The following is an 8,142-nucleotide window of genomic DNA, read 5'->3' as shown; positions in this document are numbered from 1 at the left end:
AAAAGCAGTCTGTTCTTGTACGCCAAACTTAGCCTGAGATTCATTTTCTCCTGGAATACAATTTCAAGCTTCTCACAGATATTTACCTGTCAGTGATTATTGGAAGATTCCCCAGTCATCAGAACAGATTATAGTGTCAGCTGTCATGCACATTCTGCTGCACAAGATGACTTCACTGACTACTTATGTCTCTCTCTTTTTAGTAAACATTATTTCTGAGTATATTTGCATCATTCTCAGAAAAGCCATACAAAATAAGCAGTAGATGTTGTGAGGCAACATAAAGCAGGGAGACTATTGTGTGAAAGACAAGAATCCCAGCAAAATTCTTTTTTACTAAACGCACATGTGCAAAATCCATATCATAGCTGATCCTTTGAGGTTTTTTGTGGCTTGATTGCTTATATCATACAAATACAACATGCAGGACACCTACACATGGAAGTATAGAAGTTTTAAATAGAGACTGTTCTGAAGGACTGGAAACAAAAGGAAGAAGTTTTAAACAACTACAGAATACTTTAACAACTCAGCTCATCTCTACTGAGAGACAAAAGAAAATGAACTGCCATAAAACTGAAACAAATACTTGCTTAATTTTCTTTAAAAGCACAACAGACAAAAAAAAATACTAAGGATAATGGCATTAAATTATATAGTAGGGTCTTATCTATTTTTCCTCAATCCTTTAGGCTTTTACCCTCCACTTAACTTGTTACCTGTAAGATTTTTCATAGCATGCTTTTTAGAGGCTCCAGCCAGAGGAGGAGCTTTACTGGACCTGCTGCTCAATAGGATGCTGATCTCATTAGGGAGGTCAGAGTAGGTGGCAAATTCAACTGGCACAATCATGCCCTGAAAGAATCCACAATCTCAAGGGATATGAGCCAGGCAAAGAGCAAAGTTAAGAACTATAGATTTAGGAAAACATACTTCCACCTGTTTAAGAAACTCATGAATGCAATCCTGTGGGAAACTGCCTTCAAGGACATGGTAACTAAGAAGCATTGGCTACAAGGATGTTCCTTATCAAGCTCAAGAGCTCTTTATCCTCAAGTGCAAGAAATAAGGCAAGGAAAGCAAGAGAGCAATATGGTTGTGTAAACCCCTCCTGGCTGAACTGAAGAACAAGAAGGAAACCCATAGGCAGTGGAAGCAGAGACACACATCCTGCAAACAGTATAAGAATGCTGCTCAGACATGTAGGGATGGGATTACAACAACCAAGGCACAGCTAGAACTGAACTTGGGAAGGGATGTAAAAAAAAATAACAAGGGCTTCTACAGACACTTTGATCAGAAAAGGAAAAACCAAAGAAAATGAACTCACAACACATTAGATAAGTTGGGAGATCAGTGACACAGAAACAGCTAAAGTACTCAATTCTACTGCTTCAGTTTTCCTTGGTGATCAGTCTTTTTAAATCTCTCAGGTCCCTAAAACTAAAGACGGCCCAGGGTGAAGTCTCTCCCATCATAGGAAAAAACTGGGTTAGGAACCATTTGAGGAATCTCTATAGCTAGAAACCATGCTGAAACATATGGAGGCCAAGAGAGTGATTAGACCTTTTCACCGAGACCTCTAGTGATAGGACAAGATGTTATAGTTTCAAACTGATGAAGGCTGGATTTAGGTGGTGTTTACCACAAGGGTGGTTAGGCACTGGAACAGGCTGAGGCTGCCCAAAGAGGTTGTGTATGCCTCAGCTTTAAGGGTGTTTAAAGCCAGTTTGGATGGGGTGTAGTGTAAGGTGTCCCTACTCCTGTCAGGATCCTGAAGGTGGGTTGTTGGGGGAGCAGGACATGACACATAGGACATGACACTAGATAACCTTTAAAGGTCCCTTCAAACACAAATCTGGACTGTAGAATCTAGAATTCTACAATTCTACAATTCCTTACTGTAGAAGCTGATGAAAAAGAGAAGTCAAATTCTTAGCATGGCTGTGGTAGATTCGGAAGTCATTTCTGTATGACACATCCTGTTCAGAGCTACACAACTGCACACTGTAGGAGAAGGGGAATTTAAAAAAAATAAAGAAAGAAAGAAATCAGCCAAAGGCTTCCTTCTCTCTCACTCAAAAAGCATTTACCTAGCTTCATTCAGCCTTTTTTTTCCCCCACTGGGAAATATACTTTCATTATGTCCTGTCTTATGATGTCTCACCACAAGCTTTTAAGAGACGCTAACAATTTCAGAGCCTGCACTTCTCCTGACACTTTAATACACAGCACCATAGTATTTGAAAACTAGTGCTATTAGCCTGATGCACTTAACAGAAGGTAGCATTTCAACAGCCATTAACTTGTAATAACCCAGCAAAAGCCTGAACATGAACTAAATGCAAGAGCACACTCTTAATATTATTTACATTATAGATGCCCTTGGAAATTCCCAGCCACATCAGGGTTTCTGTGCCCAGGACCCCCACATCAGATGCACTGCAAGTCTCTCAGCCTGTGGAAAGAACTGAGGAAGCTCCTCCTGTACAGCAGAGCCACAAACTGCTATGGCAGGCCAGTCACAGAACTTGAAAGAGAATACAGGTCTCGAGGCCCACACACATCCACACATCCTCCACCTAGCATGCTCCATCTACTTCAAACAGGAGATGATGGGCTACTAGCCTTCCAGTCACCTATTGACAGGTAGCCAGATGGAGCTCACATTTACAGTACCAATACTGGAGCCTCGTTATGAAATTTGCAGCTGGTTCAGCAATTGAAGTGTTGTGAATACATTGTTTTAAATCCTGCATTTTCTTCACTGATCCAGAAATTCTCCAATAGTGCTAACTATGAATAGACAAAATATACTTTTATCTGTCTTCTTTTTAACACAGACCACATTTCAGAGCTTCAGAATGAAATACTGTTTTATGCTGAAGACATGCCAACACATCTGATTTAACTTTCCTGTGCTTCCTCCTAACAGAGTCTGGAGCTCAATATCCAGAGTCAAAAGGAGCTTTATGATCCACTCTTCTCTGAACCCCATGTAACTGTGCCAACATAGACTACGCATTCTGACACAGAGATCCTGTACTTGTAATACATCACAAGCCTGATATATCTATCCTGAAAGCATGCCTATAATCATCAACCTGATTTTGCACACCCTCAGCATTACTAATCTGCATTTCTTGCTCCAACTCATCACTTGCAACACAGTGATGCTGAAATGCAAAGTTCTTTCAAAGTAAATTCTGCTGACAGCAGTACCAGATGTTTATGTTTTCTTAGTAGTCACCCTCAACTCTGAAGAATAATGCGCAAAGAAAATTTCATCAGCTTTCATAATGAGAACCATCATTCCAAACAGGGACTTCCCAGACGCGATGCTGCAGATAGAGTTGTGGTTATTCAGCAGCACCGAGGGGAGTGTCCAAACAGCAAATTATGTGATGGATGCAAGTGCTGAATAATCAGAGAATGAACACACAGCATTTGAAGTGTCTGATGAAACTCAGAGAAGTGAAACAAAAAAAATAATAGTCAGGAAGTACAGCAAGTAAGATGAGGAAGAAGCTAATTGTTCTGAGAGACAACATGGAATAGAATACAACTTGCAGTTAATCTCTGTCTCTCAGTGGCCCTACTTTTCCAGCTCCTTTACAGAGCTCATATGGTAGCTCTTATTTTTAATTGGAGAAAATATGTAAGTCAACTGCTTGAAACAAGAACTCTCGTTTTGAAAAGAATTTCTCTTTTAAGAGGAGTGTTTGCATCACAAAACACCCAGGAAACTTGAACCAGGTGAACCTTTACACAAGGATGTTCTACACCCAGACTTTTTCTTCATACTTTACAGAGCTTGTGTGGATTGTAAACGTTTATAAATATACAGGCACACAAAAATGAAGTAAAGCAGTAGTAGGACTATTTTTCCTTTAGATATTCTAGATTCCATTATGTTGTTTTTAAAGTGATTTATGGCTTTACATAAGTTTCCTAGGTGTTTTGTGATTGTTACATACTGATACAGACACTCCTCTTAAAAGAGAAATTCTTTTCAAAACGAGTGTTCTTGTTTCAAGCAGTTGACTTAATGGTTCACCTTTACACAGGTGACTGTACTGGCTCTCTGAAAGTTTTCTCATTCTGTTTGCTAAGACTTCCCCCAGGCATACTGCACGGTACATTTGTAAGCCTGGTGAGCTGACATTGAGGATCCCTAGTCCAAGCCTGCATGAATTCTGAAAACAACAATGCTGAGTTCCAGAAACAACAACAATCAGCTAAATGCATTTGCTGTTATTTGATGAACTGTGTTTTAGTTAATCATTGCTATTATGGTGAATTATCTTAATATCCCTATACAGCAGTGTCACTACAAATCATGTAACAAGGACCACTGATCCATGAAACCTGAGTGTAAGAAGCTGAGGAAAAAGAAATCTCCTTGTGTTATGTTACACAAGGGCATAATTGTGAGACAAGTCAAGTTGCTTAGCTTGGAAGCCATCTTAAAACAAGTGACCACAGAGATTAGAAAATCCAGATTCTTCTCAGTCCAGGGACCGTACACAGAATTCAGAATGTAATTCTGTAATCACTGTAATTCTGACAAATCACCCAAAAAATTAATTTTACATCTATACTCTGTAGCCTGAACTTACAGATCAGATATGGAAGAGAAGCGCATGCCTGAAAACACTGAACAAATGATCTCTCTAAGCATGCATAGAAGTAGTCAATGCAAGTTTCTTAAAAAGAAAGATTTACAAATTAAATACAAAGTAAGACAAGTTTCTGATAAAAATAAATAAATAAAATCATCCTAATTTTAGTTGCCTAAAAAGACATGGTAGAAAAAAAATGAATTGCTTATGTAAACTCAAAGAAACTTTAAGTAGTGCATATTCATTTATGGCTCAGTTTTCAGAATTAACTGAGCAATAAATAATAAAAAACAACAGGATATGCAGATCATGTCATCACAATGGAGAGAAAAAAGCATCCTTTACAACAAACAGTAACGTACATAAACATTCAGAACACAGCGTAGTGGATAGTTTCTCTACTACACATTGGTAACCTCCAACCAACTCTATAAACATTCTTGAATTGTTCAGAAATAAACTTGAACTTAAGAGAAACACGCAATTCAGCATCAATCCTATTGCAGCAGCTCAATACAACTTAAAATTGGGGGGAGGGAGGGTGGGGGAAGTATCCACTTTAAGGAGGAAACCAGCCCTTGAGACAGCTGGCCAACCCCAGACACACTGAGTATTGCCAGAAATTTGACTAAATTTTCCTTTTCTCCCTTACTATCACCAAAAAGGGGAAATGTATAAAATGTTTCAACAATTACTACATTTGCTTCTCAAGAGGTAAATTTTGTTGTTGTTGTTGTTGGGTTTTTCTTTTTTTTTAAAGCATAATTTCTTTGCAATCAAGTAAGGCAAAATGCTACAATAGACTCATTCTTAATATTTGGTTCAAATAATATAATATAATATAGCTAAGACCCACTCACTGGTCATACATGTTGCTAATTATGTCTCAGCATTTAAGCACCATCAGTTGACTGAAGCCAGCAGAAGAAGATTATTAGCTGGCTAATCCAAATTTAGAGGGGATGATGAGTATTTACATCTCAGATTACATTTTATTTAATACTTCCTGAAGTTCCCTTTGAAGCAGTGAAAGGCATGAAGTGAGCCTCTGCCAGAGATCACCATGAGTTCAGACAACATTACACAAAGTACAAACAAGACATAAAAGAAGGGAAGGCCTGACGACGGATAGAGATGTTACACCACACCTATTGACCTCCATCCTCCTCCCACAAAGCACAGTTGGTTTGTACACATCACAAGACTTGAGAGATTTGTTGTCCTACTTCAATAAACACAGCAATAAGCCTGACTTTCCAAATCTCCATCCAATCATATCATTCTTTTCTCGCATGACTTCACTGGCCTTTACAGTGAGTCAGGTAAAACTTGGTACCTTGAATAAAACCAATTGACCATTACCTAAATTGAAAGTATTTTTACTGCTAAATTCTTACTTGATATTCAGCTATGCTGAACTATTTTAATGCACCACAGTTTCTTAAAAGAGTGGAGTGTGCAGACATTCTTTATCCTTTTTAACAACATCTTTCACTGCTGAAAGCACACAGCAAGAGAGGATGAGAAGGGAAATAAGGAAGGACTTTACATGTATCTGACATCTACAAATGCTTTCCTCCACACAGCCCAGTTAAGGCGATGAAAACAACAACAAAATCAAACCGTGAAATAATTACACTCCTCACAACCATTTTAGTTTTGTTCTCCACACTGGCTCCTCATTTGTGTTTTTCACTTTACAGAGCTTTTACGTTGTAACGCTGTTCTGTTCCTAGCCTAGGAACTTTATTATTAATTTTTTTGCTAGCTTTAAGTTTCTGGAGAACAATTAATTTTTAAATAATGTGTTGTGACAAACATGAAAGCTCATAGATCCTTCTAAACATCAGCTCTGGCTCACAGCTTCAGCACAGCATCAATTTTGGATCACAGCTTGGACAGGACAGAACACAGTGGGAGCAGATGCAAACTCCTATGTCCTGTGCTCAGTCCAGGAGCTGGACGTCTCCCAGTTTTTCACACATTTACAGCTTTGCTACCAATGTAGAAGAGCAAGGTAATTTTCCTGTTTTGCAATAGTATCATTATATTGCCATAACCAAACAGTACTGAACGAACAAGTTTTCACCTTCAGAGAGTTTGCTCGAAAGCCATTGAAATAGGCAGTTCTATGACATAAGTGTGCAGCTATGTAGCACTATATACGCCAGACGCCTACTGCCAGAAGGAAAAGGGGCCCACTTTGAGTCCAAGCTCCATCACAAGAAAAGCCTCTGTGCGCTACCAAGACCCCGCCTATTGTACGGCTCCAACTAGAGATTAACAAACAGAGGAGGTACAGCAATATCACAGATCATTTAGCTCTGTGAGCCTCACTGTGATACAGCTCCAGTGATGGATGGAACAGGAACCAGGTGAGACTCTCAGGTTTCACGTGTCCTGTATCTCATTCGTAAGTGGGGAGAATGGGATCTATGCTAAAGCTCTGTGTCCTTCCTATCTCCGACTGTGACACAGCTCCTCTGACCTTTGGGAGCTTCACCACTCCAGACACAGTTGTGTAAGAGCTACAAAGCAAGACGCGACTTTGTGCTTCGAAGCCATCCACCTCCTGGACCTGAACAGCAGATCAGGAGGCAAAGCTTTCAGTGTTCCAGGGAAATGGCATGCATGTGCATGTCCATGCTGGGCAGTCCTGTGTGCACAGGGCCTGAGTACAGGTACTTCCTTCTTTTTTTTGGCTCTCCTCTCCTCCACAGGAGATGACAAAGCTCCAGTATCAGCCAGAATTTTTTAAGTGCTCATTTGCCAGAGTATTTCTTACACACAGAAGTATACCACAAAATAAGCTTAAAGTTGCAGGTCAAGTCAAATTCCTACTTGTATTTTTTTTTTTAAATGATAAAAGGACATTAATGTAGGTTTAGCGTTATGAAATCTTTAGTAAAGTAGTAAGATATTTTTTTTTAATTCTACATTTATCCTATATATATCTACTAATTCAAAAATTTAAAAGCAAGAGGAAGTTTTGAGCTCTTGTTTCTAAACATGGGCTCAGGTGGATCACAACACACCAGCTCAGATCACAATGCCTTGAGACGAGGCTGTTACCACGTTACCGCCATGAAAGCAGGCAGGGCGACAAGACACAGCGCGGGGCACTCACGCTAATCTATCATCCATCCTAAGTGTTTTATTGCAGCCAATATCCGAAGCGCAAACTTGCCAGCACAGAGAGGCAGCGGAACCAACCTCTGTGCCAGCAGCACGGCTGCCGAGCTGCACACCCTATCTGCTTCTCCGAGCTGCCGGGGCCTCGCAGCTCCACCCGCTTCACCCATAGCGTTTCAGCAAAAACGTGCATCCCGGCACTCCGCCGCGGTCAAGCTCATTTCTGACCCACTGGCACAAGCCACCAGTGCCGGCAGCGGCAACAGCCGCACGCTCACAGCGCGCTCGCTGACAGCTTCCTCTCCTAACGGGGTCAGCGGGGGACAGAAAGAGGATCTGACACACTTTTGCTTCCCGACGTGAAGAGCCGCGGCCGCTCGCAGGGCGC

Source organism: Meleagris gallopavo, chromosome 2 (assembly GCF_000146605.3).
Source record: "Meleagris gallopavo isolate NT-WF06-2002-E0010 breed Aviagen turkey brand Nicholas breeding stock chromosome 2, Turkey_5.1, whole genome shotgun sequence".
NCBI lineage: Eukaryota > Metazoa > Chordata > Aves > Galliformes > Phasianidae > Meleagris > Meleagris gallopavo.
This window is presented reverse-complemented; position numbering follows the sequence as displayed.